Genomic DNA, 15,785 nt, shown 5'->3' with positions numbered 1-15,785 from the left:
GCAAGTAGGTGGAGGTGATACACCTAGATCGAGGAATATAGTCCACCGCATGGTAGGGCCAGCCTATAAAAGAAAATCTCGTTCAACACTCTATGTTTTTAAAGTCCTGTTTTGTCGATGTTGTTGTTTATTTATTATTAGTAATAATTGTAACAGTTTATTTTGACTCCAAAAAAAAAAATATTAACAGCAGTATAATTTATTTCGATTTTAATGTCTATAGCAAGAATAACAATTTATTATGTCTCTCATTCTTCATTTCTCATTATGATTTTAGCCCATTTTAATCAATAATTGGTAAATGCACAACTCACATATATGATGGGAATAAATTTCAAATATAATACAAATAAAATTAAAGTAAGTTATAATTAATATAAATAATTTTCCATAAAGAATTAGAAGTGTACAATATTTTACTCTTTTTGGTAGAATGAATTTTTTTTTTAATACATAGAATGGATTTTATTTACTTATGAGTTTTTAGATTCATCTCAAAATAGAAATTAGTTTCTAATAGTTATAATTTGGGCTTCTTTATCATTTGCAGCTCTATAGCCCATAGTGCAGCACTTGAGAGAAGGCTGGAGTCCACTGTTTATTATCATTATTATATTTTTAGTGGAAAAATTATCCACGTTAATAATGATTTTAACCAATAGAATAAATATGATGTAATGCTTAAGATTTTGTGTGGAAAATCGTATTTAAAAAGAGTGGCTGCCGAACTTAAATCACATTATTACTCTGCAGATAATACAGAGGAGTGCTAGCGACAGCCGCCCTTATCAGTCACTAGCATCTTCTTTTGCCAGGTGCCTCACTATTTTGATATTTGTGTAATTTTAATTTAATATTAAAATATTGATAACTTTTAATTTTATTTTAGTAACATTTCTTTATACTGAACGAATTTACCGGAATATCCTCACCCTCTCCCTCCCCCAAGTGTTTTTCTTCTTTTTCTCCTCTATACCTACTGCAACTTCTTCTTCATTTTTTTCATCAATTTCTTTTCTAACCTACGGAAATGAGGATAGTGATGGATGATTTAGTAGAGGATTTTGCATTAGGCTCACCGGAAATTCAATCTTCAGTTGGGTGAATCGTAAAAGTAAAATTTAAAAAATATTCTATTTGAAAAAATAAATAACAAAATTATCTTAATCATGTAGTTATGACCGTGTACACCCAAAAAAAAAACATATCAGAATTTTTTATTTTTTTAAGCTTTCAAAAAATAAAAAAGAAAGAAAAGAAATTGATGAAAAAAATGAAGAAGAAGTTGCAGCGGGCAGAGGAGAAAAAGAAGAAAAACAGTTGGAGGGAGGGAGAGGATGAGGATATTCTGGTAAATTCATTCAGTATAAAGATATGATATTAAAATAAGGCTACCTCTATGTTACGTTGAGAGAGACAATATCAATAAAAACCCCTAATTTTTATGGAAACTACACTAATTGAATTAAAAGAAATACTTTTAAATCTTAAAGAAGAAATAAAAGAAATTAAACAAGAAATAGGAAAAATAAAAATAGAATTATCTGTAATCCAATTAAGTCAGAAGAAAAATAAAAAAGTAGAAAAATTTGAAATACTAAAATCTGGAATAATTGGAACAAGCTTTAAAGAACCTATACAAAAACCTCAACCAGGCAGCTATGATGACTGGTTCGTAAAGACTCAATACCCAAAAATACTAGAAGAAACAGAAAAATTGAAAGCAGAACTAAAAACTAAAGAAAAAGGTAAAGAAAAACTAGAAATAAAAGAAACATCACTTAGTGATACAGATTAATGGATGAAACATTAGAAGAATTAACTGAAAAATTCAGTGATATAAATCTAAGTGATTTGAAAGAATTTGAAAGAGAATATTGTATAAAAATGAATGTTGCTGGAGGACCAGAAATGAAACCTAATGTGGCAGAACCAAGCCATAGGTATGAAACAAATAAAAAGGAAAATAGACCATTTTTTGAATATTATCCACCTACCAAAAATCACCAATGGAAAAAAGAATACCAACCTAATAATGACCATTTATTACCAATAAGCAATGCAGGCACATTTCTAGATTTACACTGCAAAACAGATCCCCGAAAGGCCTTAGTAGAATGGGGAATGCAAATGAAATTATTTTTTCTGTTTAATGGATCAAGAGAAGATTGGAATGTTGAAACAGAAGAAGAAAAAATAAATATATTTGCTGATATTTTAATAGCAAGCTTCTCAGGAAATGTATTTAATTGGTGGAAAGGATTAAGTGAGGATACACAAGAATTAATAAAGGATTCAACCAAGATAGCATTAGGAAGAAACAAAGGATTAGGAATTGAAAGAATAATTGAATATATTGCTAGTGAATTCTTAGGAGAAGATTGGTTACAAAATTCAGAAAATGAGTCAAAACGTGATAAGTTAGAAGCAAGAATGAAATTAATAAATTTAACAATTTGTAATATGTGTTTTGTCAAAGAATATACTTGTGAATTTTTGAATTTTCTAAATATTATTATACCCAATTTATGAGTCATGAAGACCAAAATATTTATAAAAATTTATACTATTCGAAACTTCATTACCCTTGGAATGGATATTTTACTAATGAATATGAAAAATATACTAGTAATAATGAAAATAGACTCCCAGACACACTAGGATCTAGAATAAGATTTTTAAATACAAGGTTAAGTGAAATATGTATTCAAAGAAATCTAATAAAAAAGAGTAAAAATATTACAAAAATATGTTGTGAAAAAACAGAAATGCCTACTCAGTGGGGATGTTATGCACCTCATAAACGGCACAGAAAATCTTACAAAAAAGAAAAAAGATATAAGAAATATAATAATTTTAAACGAAAATATAAAAAAGTAGGAAGAAAATATTATAAAAGAAAATATAAAAACCAAAGAAAAATATTAGATAAAACCAAATGTAAATGTTGGAATTGTGGAGAAATGGGACACATCAGTACAGATTGTACAAAAAAGAAAGTTAGGCTTTTAAAGGAAGATTTTGAAAATATAGAAAGTGATTTAGAAGAAATAAGTGATCTCTCAGAATATGATGGAAAAGAAGTTTACATGGTAGAAAAATCAGAAGATGAATCCGAATAAAGAAGAAAAAATGGAAAATGAAAGAATAGAAGAAATAGAAGAGATAGAAAAAGAGGAAAATAAAAGTGGATATAGTCTTGTAGCCACTTTTAATAAAGAAAAATATAATAAACTTTTAAAATTAAATATGGAAAAACCAGAATATGGAATACTGCATAGATTTAGAGATCTATTTAAAAGAAAAAGAATTATACTACATGAATATTATGAACAAGAAAAAGCTGTAACAATTACACAAGCTGAAGGAAATATTAGATTTAGTTTGCTTAATAAAAGGTCAATAGACTTAGCATTAAGAAAAATAAAAAGTGAATCAATCAAAGAAAAAATTCAATATGTATATTTGGCAGAAATCCAAATCTTAATAAAATCTCTTTTCAAAGAAGGAATAGATAGCCCCATAGTTCTATCATTACATGACCAAAGATTTACAGACCCTGGCATAGGACATTTAGGGACAGTAGAAGGGAATTTATGTTACACTAAATTATTATTTACCTGCCACTCTAGATACTGTGTACATATAAAAGATAAAAATATAGATGAAACATTAAGTTTACATTTTAAATTACTAAAGAAAAACCTAATGAAAGAAGGAAATAGAATAATGACAATACACTACTCAGCTTTGTATAGTTTTTGTAATTCGAATTATGGAGAAATATATGGAAATAAACCTTATATAGAAATTAATAAGGATTGTGAAGATATAGCAACATTTATAGAACCTGTAATTCAAGATTACAAAATTCCTATTAATTATGAATTAAAAATAGATGATAGAAAACCATTTTTAGATAATAATAATGAAAACTCTATAATTCCTATAAGTTTTGCAGGAAGAACTCTAATAAGAGGAAGTTCATCTAGAAGATTAAGCACTAATAAACAAATAGTTAGATCCATACCTACTAATAGTGTAATAAAAATACTAGGTCAATACTTTAATGGAATAGATTATACAACAAAAATACTTATATTAATAGATACGGGTACCAGCCATAATTATATGAACCATACTAAAAATAAAGGACTTTTAGTAAAAGAAAAAGAAATTCCTTATGAATATACTGATTTCAATGGTAATAAACATATTTGTAAACAAGAAGTCAAAGTCCCTGTAATAATAGAAGGACTTAAAATAATAGTACCTTGTTATATAGATTCATTTATGACTACAGATCCAGAAAAACATATAGTACTAGGAAATAGTTTTTTAAGTGATTTAGAATATTACAAAATTGAACCAAATAAAATAACTTTCCTTATACAAGGTCAAAGAATAGTTTGTGACACATGTTAAAACAAACTTATGTAAAATATCCTATGTCTGGCTATATACAAATAAATATAACAGAAAAAGATATAGATACTTGTGCTTTAATTGACACAGGTAGTGAAATAACTATTATGAAATCTTTTTTATCCAATAAATGGAAATCAAATGAAAAATTAAAAATTGTAGGAATCACTGGCGATAAACAACAGGTAAATCAATCTATATTAAACTTTGAAATATTATTAGGCAGTAAAATAATTCGTATTAACCAAATCTTTCAATATAATAATCTAGATTGTGATATACTTTTAGGCAATGATTTTCTACAACAATTCCAATATTACCAACAAACTACATACATGATCACCTTAAAAACCCCTTGTAATCATATTTTACGAATCCCTCGTGAATTTCGACCCTACAGAGTTCAGCCAGCCCAGCGTGGTGATAAGTACATTTATGAAAAATATTATTTAATACAAAAAGGTCAGAGTTACAATATACAACTAGAAACAATAAGGTCACAACTTGAACAAGTTTATAGAGAAAATCCGTTAGCATTATGGAAACCAGATCATCCTAAAGCAAAAATAAAATTAATTGAAAATAGAATCATAAGATTAAAACCCATGATGTATACAGAAGAAGATAGAGAAGAATTCAAAATCCAAATAAAAGAGCTATTAAATTTAAAACTCATTAGGAGTAGCAATAGCCCACATAACAGCCCAGCATTTATGGTCAGGAAAAGAGCAGAACAAGTTAGAGGAAAAGCAAGAATGGTAATAAATTATAAAGAACTAAATAAATATACAAAATTTGATGGATATTTTCTCCCTAATAAAGAGGTATTAATAAATCTTGTAAAAAATAAGACCTATTATTCAAAATTCGACTGTAAATCAGGATTTTGGCAAATAAAAATGGAAGAAAATAGTATTCTTTATACAGCTTTTAGCACCCCACAAGGTCATTATGAATGGTTAGTAATGTCCTTTGGACTAAAAAATGCCCCTCAAATTTTCCAAAGTAGAATGGATAAAATATTTAGAAATTATAACTATATTATAGTATATGTTGATGATATATTAATAGCATCAGAAACAGTAGAAGAACATAGGCACCATTTAAAGGAATTTGTTAATATATGTATTAAGGAAGGTATAGTATTATCTAGTAAGAAACCAGTTATAGAACATAAGAAAATAGAATTTGTAGGAATGATACTCGACAAATAAGGTATTAGACTTCAGAGCCATATAGGAAGAAAAATAATCGAATTTCCAGATAAATTAGAAAATAAACAACAAATACAAAAATTTTTAGGTTGTTTAAATTATGCAGAAGGATTTATAAAAGATCTAGCAAAAAAAAGAAATATACTCCAGAAATTACTAAGAAAAAATAATACTAGAGGATGGAGTGAAGAACATACAGAAACTGTAAAAAATTTAAAACAAGAATGTAAAAACCTCCCAGCATTAAGATTACCTAATGAAAAAGATAAATTACTAATTCAAACAGATGCATCAGATTTATACTGGGGAGCAATTCTGAAAACTGATATAAATGAAATTTGTCGATACACAAATGGAACATTTAATCAGGCACAAATCAATTATCCAGTACATGAAAAAGAACTCCTTGCAATATACAAAGGAATTAAAAAATTCTCATTATTTTTACTTCAAAAATAATTTATTGTAGAAACAGATAACTCTCAAGTAAGTTCTCTTATTAATAAAATTTTACCGAATGAACCTCAATATAGAAGATTACATAGATGGCAAGTTTATCTGTCTTATTACAATTTTAAGATAGTACATATAAAAGGGACTAACAATTTCCTTGCAGACTTTTTAAGCAGGAACATAAAATTTGGAGAATGAATCCCGAAGCAAATAGAATTATCGGAAAAATAAAAGCCAAGATACAAAGACTCAAGGCTGAAGCATCTGACATAATTGATGCAATACAATACATAAAATAGGCTTCTGAGGCTCATGAGAAAGGAGTACATTTGTTAGAGTCATACATAGAGGACTTAACAAAGGCGCTCTCTATAAACACGAGCCCAATAGAAATAAACCCAAATATAGGAAGCAGTAGTGGACCCTTCAGAGAAGATAAACCAATCTCTGACCCAGTTCTAAATAAAACCATATCCATAGAAGTTGAGTCACCAAAATCAGACACTCTAAAAAAGTTTATTCAAATAAACAATCCTTACATAGAAGAAGAGGAGAAACCCCTAAATCCAAAAGAAGAAGAGTATAAACAATTCTCTACATGGGTATATTCCACTTGTTCTCATAATAATACAATTTTTAAAGCACTTGGAAAAAATATGTACCCTAGGATGATTGTTACAAAAGGAGTAGACCCACTCCTTGTTGGGAAAATAGCAAAATATGGCTATTTAGACTTAGTATATCCCGATATAGACCTTCGAGAAATAGCCAGCCTTGATGATTTATTGATAAAAGAAGTCTCAAGGTTTGCCCAAAAAAGACCCATATACTTGAAATTTTACACCATAAGCCCAGAATACTATCAGAATGTAGAATACCAGGCTTTCTATATGATTTCTGTAGGTCATCTTACAAACAATTTTAAAGTCGAAGTAGGAACAGAATATACAAATGTTCCTCATATAAATGAATCTTCGATCAAAACACGAAGAGCCAGAAGAATAAAGGCCATATGGAGCATAGCTAAAGATTTGTATAAAAGAAATTTCAGATCCATTATTAAATTTCAGAATTACATCCTTATAACTTCTGAGGATGGTCATACACCTTCAAATTTGTTACTAGACTTCATCAACGAAATAAGTACTATTTGTTTTCCCAGTAGTAGTAAAACCATGGAGCAGGCTTACCAACTCATGGACATAAAGCAATGACAGACAAGCTGTGGCCGACAACATAAAACAAGATAAGATAAAGCTGTGATGGAAGGCATCTGATAAAGCTACAACAAGACAAAATAAGATAAAGATGCTTGGCAAGATAAGGGACGTGATAAAGCTACAAGATAAGATAAAGCTGTGATGGAAGACATTTGATAAAGCTACAACAAGACAAAATTAGATAAAGATGCTTGGCAAGATAAGGGACGTGATAAAGCTACAACAAGATGCTTGATAGATGTAAAGAAGTGATGTAAAAGCCCAATAATACAAGGGCAAAAATGTAACAATAATGTAAAAGCCCAATAATAGAAGGGCAAAAATGTAATCATAAATTCAAAGTAACTTCGAATATAAATAAAAGCAATAAGCTCTAAGAGCTTATCATTCACCATAATTCAGTGTCTTTCCTTAGCATATGAATCCTCTGAAAAATAAAAAACTAAACAACTCTACAGCTCTAATTCCTAAATCAAGGCATCACTGATCAAAAACAAATAACCCTATAGAGAGGAAAGAGAAACTTAAACTTATTCAACATTTCTAAGCCTATCGATCAAAATCCATACAGTAAGGCCGATCGAGTCCACTGATCCCGTTGAAGCAAGAAGGCCGTTGAGGGAATAAGGACAACCAGGCTGCAGGTCACTGGAAAAGGATTGGAAGGCAAGGAAATAAGGATAAGCTAGGTAATAATTCTCAAACCTTATCTTTGGTGGAAGTTTGTTGATAATCAATGATGAGGAGATTTATGGAGGAAGAGCATAAAATGAAACAAATTTTTGGTTGTTCTTTTCTGTAAAATGAATCATAGATTTTATTTAGGCGAGTCTAAAGAATGTATGTTAGATCCTAATACTAGAATAACATATAACAATTTTATGATGATAATAGACTTTAATTTAGGATCATATAAACAAGATTCATATTTGTTAAGTAAAAGAGATCTTGTTAGAACCGTAGATCTGTTAGCGGTATTTTCATTAGAACTCCCATAGGAAATAAAGCGGAAAATAATAAACTATATCGAATCAAAAAATCTAAAGCATAACATAATTATGATGACAATAGAACAAGGAATTGATATAGCTCTGGCTTATATAGAAAATGAAAATAGAGAGGCTGGACCATCATATGTAAATTACATAGAAAATTCAGATAATGAAGAAATTGAATTATAAGTTGAAAAAAGTATATAGGCTGGAAACCAAGGTGTGCGGGCTACTGGTCCAAAGGAGAATTAAATATCTTGGCTGAATTGCCAAGGATCTCTTCATCTTGTCAACGCCACGTACTTTTTAATTACAAGTGATATGTTTAATCAACTATATATATATATGTCCGTTATTTTAATCTTAGAATAAGAAAAATAGAAGTTGTTTAACCATTCAGAATATTTGATTATTTTATTTGTTTAATTTGTTTAATTATTTGTAATATTTGTTTTTTTTTTTGGTACACACGTACAAGATGGTATCAGAGCCATAACCAGAATCATAACTCTTACTAATTAAAATCTTGATGATATTTTACTTCTTATAAAACTAATTAATGGATCCGATACAAACATTAGTTAACAACTTATATACTTTAAAAGTATATGATAAAGAAGAAATAAAAAATCTCATAATGGCTTTAAAAATTGATAAGAATAATATAAGAAACATAGAACTCGAATTAACAGAAGAACTTAGAGAAAGGCATATAGACACAATAAGAGGAGAAATATTAATAGAAAAGAAAATGAAGTTTATAGATGAAATTATAAAATTTCTAATATATTGGTATAAGAGGGAAGCATTATGAATCATAATCAACATGCATTTAATATAATACATGAATTAGCAGATTGTATAGATCACATGATTTTAGGATGGGAAAACATATTAAATATATACATAAATCTAATAAGTCAGAAAATAGAATTACTAGAACAAGAAAGAATAGGAATAATAAATTTAGGACCAGAAATCTACTCTGAAATTATAGATTTATATGAATTTGATAACCATGTAATGTTATTTAAAGAAATAAACAAAACCTTAGAAAGAATGAGAAATAGGTGTAGAAGGGATGGAAGAAGTCAAATACATCCACAATTATAAAAGTTAAAAGTTAAAAGGACCCAAAAGAAATTAACCAAAGAAGAAAAAGACAAAAAACGTAAGATACATTGGTCGTAACTTAGGTACTCCCTTAAAATAAAATTAAAAGTTATCAATATTTTAATATTAAATTAAAATTACACAAATATCAAAATAATGAGACACGTGGTAAAAGAAGAAGCTAGCGACTGTCTCTAGCACTCCTCTATAATATATAGACGTTAATTTTTATATTAATCATTTCTTCTGATGAAAGCTAGGTTTATGTTTCTGTGGCAACGTTTCAAGCCCATTTAGATCTTAATGGGCCAACGTAGTCTAGACCTCATAATGAATAATGAAATACAAGTTCTAGAACTAGAAGCATAACATTATCCACGTGTGTGGTGAATTTAAAAATTTGGAGTAACATGATTGCACCTCAAAAATCGTCTCTCCATTTTTTTTTTTAAGACGTTATTTATGTGCGCGAAAAATATTCGTCGTGGGAGCCATAAAGCAGGGTGTTAAAGATTATTATAACCATGCCATATGAATGAATTTGAAATATAATACAAATTATCAATAAGTTGTAATTATACAATCTGAACAAAAAATATATATATATATATATCATTGAATGGTAAAATGCAATAAGTTATTGGAGGAATCAATAAATTATATCAAAATGTATTGTATTGACACAGTAATATGTTAGATCCATTTCCTCGAATTGAAGCTAACACCTGCGATCGAACTAGAGATTGAGGAAGCAATGGCTATGATACCAAATGAGAAATTAAAAGATTCAAGGAGTTGAGCTTTTTGACCAAACTTTTAAGATTACCGAAAATTCGGTAAACTCAATCAAACCCCATTTTTTGAAACAAAAAATTATTCTTTGTAGTTTTTTTAAAGTTTATTGTAAAAAAAAAAATCTAATGAAGATAATTTTTATAAGTGAAATATAATTTTTTTTCAATTTTTACTCGTATGTTTGTTTAAACGTCAACTATATGAATAGTTAATAGATTTTATTTTTAGAGATTATAATTTAAAAACTTAATAATAAATTAATCATGAATGATGTATCGAGAAATCTAAAATAATCTATTAATGCATTTAGAACAAAATTATGAATGAATTGACATATGTGAACGAATCTATGGCTCTAATTTCTAATGCAAATATAATATTGCAGTATATTAGTATAACTTATTTTGTCTATATTTGAATAGAGAAAATTGTTAACATATATGTTTCCATAATATTGATTTTGATGATAACAAACAAGAAGGGGGAGCAATTTGTGGAATCATTCTTTAAATACATGAAATGTTTGTCATCATCAAAAAGGGGGAGATTGTTAACATATATGTTTCTATAATGTTGATTTTGATGATAACAAACAAGATTAAGAATGATAAATCTTTTAAGCTCAAATTATTTTTTATACATTTTAAATAAATCATTATTTTTACATTATAAAGGTTTTATATTTAATGGAAAAATGATTTTATGAAATTGATTGTTTTTATTCTTTTTAAATAAATCATTATTTTCACATTATAAATGTTTCATATTTAATGGAAAAATGATTTTATGAAATTGGTTGTTTTTCAAAGTTTATGGTTTAATTGAAAGAATTTTGAAAACTTTGAAATAAACAAGTATTGCTTGAAATTTTAGAAAAGGACTTATTTTGAAAAGTGTCATAGCATTTTTGGTTATACCATAATTTCAGAAAGTTTTGGGATTAACAAAACATTATTTAGAAATTATGAAATTGGACCTATTTGTAAAATTTTATAACATTTTGGGTCGTAATATAGTTTTATAAAGTTTTGGGGTCAAACGATAAATTTAAAAAATATTTCACTGTAGCAGTTACTGTAGAAAACGGTGATCCGACATCTTGATAACGGCTCGCCGACATCTAACAGAATTGAAGATTAGCCTCTGGACCTAAACGGCGATCCGACAATTGTAATAAACGGCTCGCCGATATCTAACAGAACTGAAGATTAGCCTCTGGACCTAAACGGTGATCCGACAATTTGAAAAATCAGCCCAACAGTCATATTGACCAGTCAAAATGGCGATCCGACATCTAGTTAACGGCGATCCGACAGTGTGCAGAAAGTCAATAATGACTAGTTTTCAACTCCAACTATAAATAAGCTCAATCCAATTCAAACAAAGAGAGATCCAAGAGTTATCATTGAGCATAAAATTATTATTGAGCTTTGAACTTGTTTTTATTTCTTTGATTCACATATTGAGAATTCATTTGCAATCAAACACATCGTGTGAGAGAAAATTCATTTGTAATATTTATCCTTGAGAGGTTGTAAGCGTTGGGATACACTTGGGTTAAGAGATTGACGATAATCTCTTGTTGTAAAAGTCCATTGACACCTTGGAAGTCAATTGTAAGCGTTTGAAGCCTTGAGAGGCTAGCTTAGTGAAATCCTTAAGCCTGATGAGCTTGGAGGTGTGGACGTAGGCGGAGATTACCGAACCACGTAAAAATTATTGTGTTTGTTTTCTCTTCCCTTACTCATTTATTATTGTGCTTTCATGGAATTTATTATTTTCGAATTTATTAAGGCATTAGATTGGATTGTTGTATGATTTTCTTAGCTTAAATTTTAATATCCCAATTCACCACCCTTCTCGGGTTGCCTAGTTAGTATTTAAAAAATAAAAGGAGTTGTGATTTGTTAGAATACTATCACATAAAAGTAATTTTTTTTTTTTGGTGCTCTCTGCCTTATTTAATAAGTAAAATATCTCAATCTAATCTTTTTTAACTAGTGAAATTCTTTTTACCCAATAAATTTTATTATTTTACTTAATTTTAATTAATTATTATGAACCGATGGATTTCATCTAATCGTTCATCTCACTATTGATACTGAGATATCATCAAGCAACATCAGTGCATCACATTGAAATGTCTTGCTGTCTTGTTTCTTAACAAGAAATGACAATTGATTTAAATAAATCACATTGCTGCAGAGCCGATGCTCATTTGTGAGAAATAGCCTGGGCCATTGGATTTGGGCGTTTGGGCCATTGCATGTCCATCTGATTGAAGACCCCATATCTAACAAGCAAAAAATTGTAGACGTTTCTTATCGAGTGTTCTTGTCTGCAACCCCAGTACCAATTATGAAATATGTGGAGCATCTTGTTCTGAAAACGAAAAGAATAAATAATTTCAGTAGAAACACCAAACCCCATCAAAGTTTTAGCAATTATTTGAAAGTAGGGTTCTCTTAAGTTGTATTTATTTTACTTTATAATTAAGTAAAACAATACAAAATTAACACAGTAAGGAGGTCAAGTGGATCAATAAGTGATTTTTTTTATAGCTGTAAGTTACACTAAATGTAGTGAGCTTATCCGTTTATATACCATTTATTCCCTTATTGTTTTCATAATAGCTAATAATGCCCCTTACATGCAGTATAATTTTATGGTAAATCATAAAAATATACTTTTATTCACATTTATTATAAATTAAATGAATCATATAAATAGAAATTAAAAAAATATATAAGTAATAAAAATAAGAAATACATGTTTCAGTGTGAATAAAAATTAATGACAAGATATTTTTTTTTTGTACTTTTTGTTATTCAAGCCACACACATATTTTTATAACGAATATATATTTTACATTCCTAAAAAAAAATAAAGCAAATAGCCTATCTATCCCTTTTTTTCCTTAAGTATTTTTGGTGCTAAAAGCTTTTGAATATTATGAAAACAATAAGGGGTAAGTGGTTTATGTTGATTTCAGAAAAAGAGAAACTGGCAGTCTCCCGTAAATATAAATCAGGAATACCTTTAAAAATAGAATTTTCGAACAAAACAAGCCACAATCACAAATAAATAAAGGGTTTGTCGGTGATGTTTATTTTCCTACAGTATCAAAAATGTAACAAATGTAAACCTTTCGATTTTGATCAACAATGTAAAATATTTGTATGAATAAAAAATATAAATTCTTTAATAATATTGTATAGTTAACAAACTAGTTAAAAAGATTATTTATAACTTAACCAAAAAAAAAAGTTATAATAGATCACAACCTCTCTCTTTTCACATTAAATTCGTAAGTATTTCTATTTAATTTGAATTCATCTACTTAATTTTAAAGATTACCTATTACTTGTTAATTAACTAATTATTGTTCCACTTAATTAAACTAATAATAGAGATTAAAATATTTAAATTAAAAATCTAGAACACTACAATTATTAATGCTATAAAAAATCATACAACATCGTAAAAAAATCTTAAAATGTATATATAAAAGTTGTAAAGAGTCAACATTACAAAAATTAATAAAGTTCCTGAGCCGACCAACGGATATCATCACCGACTAAAGATCTCCCCATGCAATCACCAATTTTTTTTTCTTTTTTTTTAACCAAATCAGGAAGCCCATGCAAATTTGACATTAAACCTACACACTGCATAATTGTCTTTTTAAACATAACAATTGGCTCCAGTAATTTAAAGAATATCTCCAAGAATTTCAAATTTGAACTTTGTCTAAACGATTTCATTTAGTTAATTACGCACGCAATGATTTGAATAGTTGAAGAAACATAAATGTGTAGGTCCAATTAATATTATAAAGTTGTTAGGTTTCCAAGTCAAGTCACAGCTAGGCGGCAGGTAATATACACATATATAATAATAGTATTATTATTAAACAGGCACAAGTATTTATATATAGGAAATGGATGACAACTTTGGATAATGTGGACTCAAGCAGCCGACGTATTTGTTGTATCCAGGACGGGAAGCAACATGGGATCTTTATTGAAACTCAATGATAGCATAGCACTCCTTCAACAGAAGAAACAAAGATCACACGTTCCTCAAGACCCTACTCTATCCATGCAAGTTGTTATGTATAAATTTGAGGTCGTGCTCGTGGGATGAAACATTTCACTACCAAACATATTGACGGTTTCATGAACCGACGTCCTCGACTTTCTCCTTTTAAGCTACATAATGAAGCTTAAATTATCATTTAGTGCGTGAATTGACCTACATGCAGTAAACTGGACTCTGGCGCTGCCCTAGCAACAGCATTGGCCCATCGGCTTGGCTTTTTGAATTTTGACTTGGGTCTAGGCTTTGGTTGGCGAGCAGTTGGCCGCTTACTGGCTACCATTTACCACCGACAATAACTCTACCAACCCTCGTCCTAAGACAATTGTATAATGGGTAAATTTCAAAGCATTATCTCCTCTGAACTGACTATCTATAGAGGACCTGTCTACCTTACAGATTCTGTAAGTAACAGACCTGTAATCTCAATCGTTGAATGTGGATAGAGAAAGATGGAGGGTTGGCAACGGTTAAAAAAATAAGGGGAAAAAAAACCCAAAGCATGGGGAAACCGGCTTTAATGGTTAACGTGCAACATGTGAGAAGTAACAAAAAGATACATGGCTGGTGAAATTTACAGAATTAATTGTATTTTAATTAGGTTGGTGTCGGTAAAAAAAGACAGTTTAGGTCATACTACCTCCGAGGCAACTGCGCGCGATTGCTTAAACTGGACCACACACCGTGGATCCAAAGTGAGAAAATATTTTGGAGGGGTTTTTTCACACCATACTATTGCACGAGATGCAACGTCGCCTTACTTGCTATTTGCATGAGTCTAAATAATAATTCGATACGCTGAAAGCCTATAACCACCAACATTTTTCCACTATCAAACTACAAATATTTAGACTTTCAATACACGGCCCATCAGTCTAATTTTTTTGACCAATTTCAGTGATGGGTTACCGGTCAGCAATCGGGAATGCATTCATTTTGTCACAGGAATAAAACCAGAATGGCTGGTTCCATATATAATCTCCCATTCCATCCGCCGTCCACGTGCCACGCATCCATATATCCTCTTGTCAACTCACAGGCACTTACAGAATCTGTAAGGTAGATTGGTCTTATAGATTGCCCTCCTTATGTTTAAAAACTTAAAGTTATTCTTATATTTAATTATAAGATAAGGAAAAATTGAAAGTGGATTGATGAATTTTTTTGGGAAAATTTATCCATTTGACCACCTTCCAACTTTTAATATAAAAACAAAACCACACTCCATATTTTCTTACAATAACAATTAACAACCATTTACAAGGTTCTTAGATCAAAATATTCCCTAAATTTTTAAAACTATACAAATAAAATATTTCGCCCAACACCGCCTAAAAACATGTCCCATCACCCCAACTATGCATGTGGGAGTTCCTTTACTTCCGGTGTTTCTTGAATTCTAGTAATTTCCTTCACTTCCGGCTGCGATTTGTGTGAGTTATAGTTTGATTTCAACAAGTTCCTTCACTTTCGGT

Source organism: Citrus clementina, unplaced genomic scaffold, assembly GCF_000493195.1.
Source record: "Citrus clementina cultivar Clemenules unplaced genomic scaffold, Citrus_clementina_v1.0 scaffold_2, whole genome shotgun sequence".
Classification (NCBI taxonomy): Eukaryota; Viridiplantae; Streptophyta; class Magnoliopsida; order Sapindales; family Rutaceae; genus Citrus; species Citrus x clementina.
Note: the sequence above shows the minus strand (reverse complement) of the source record.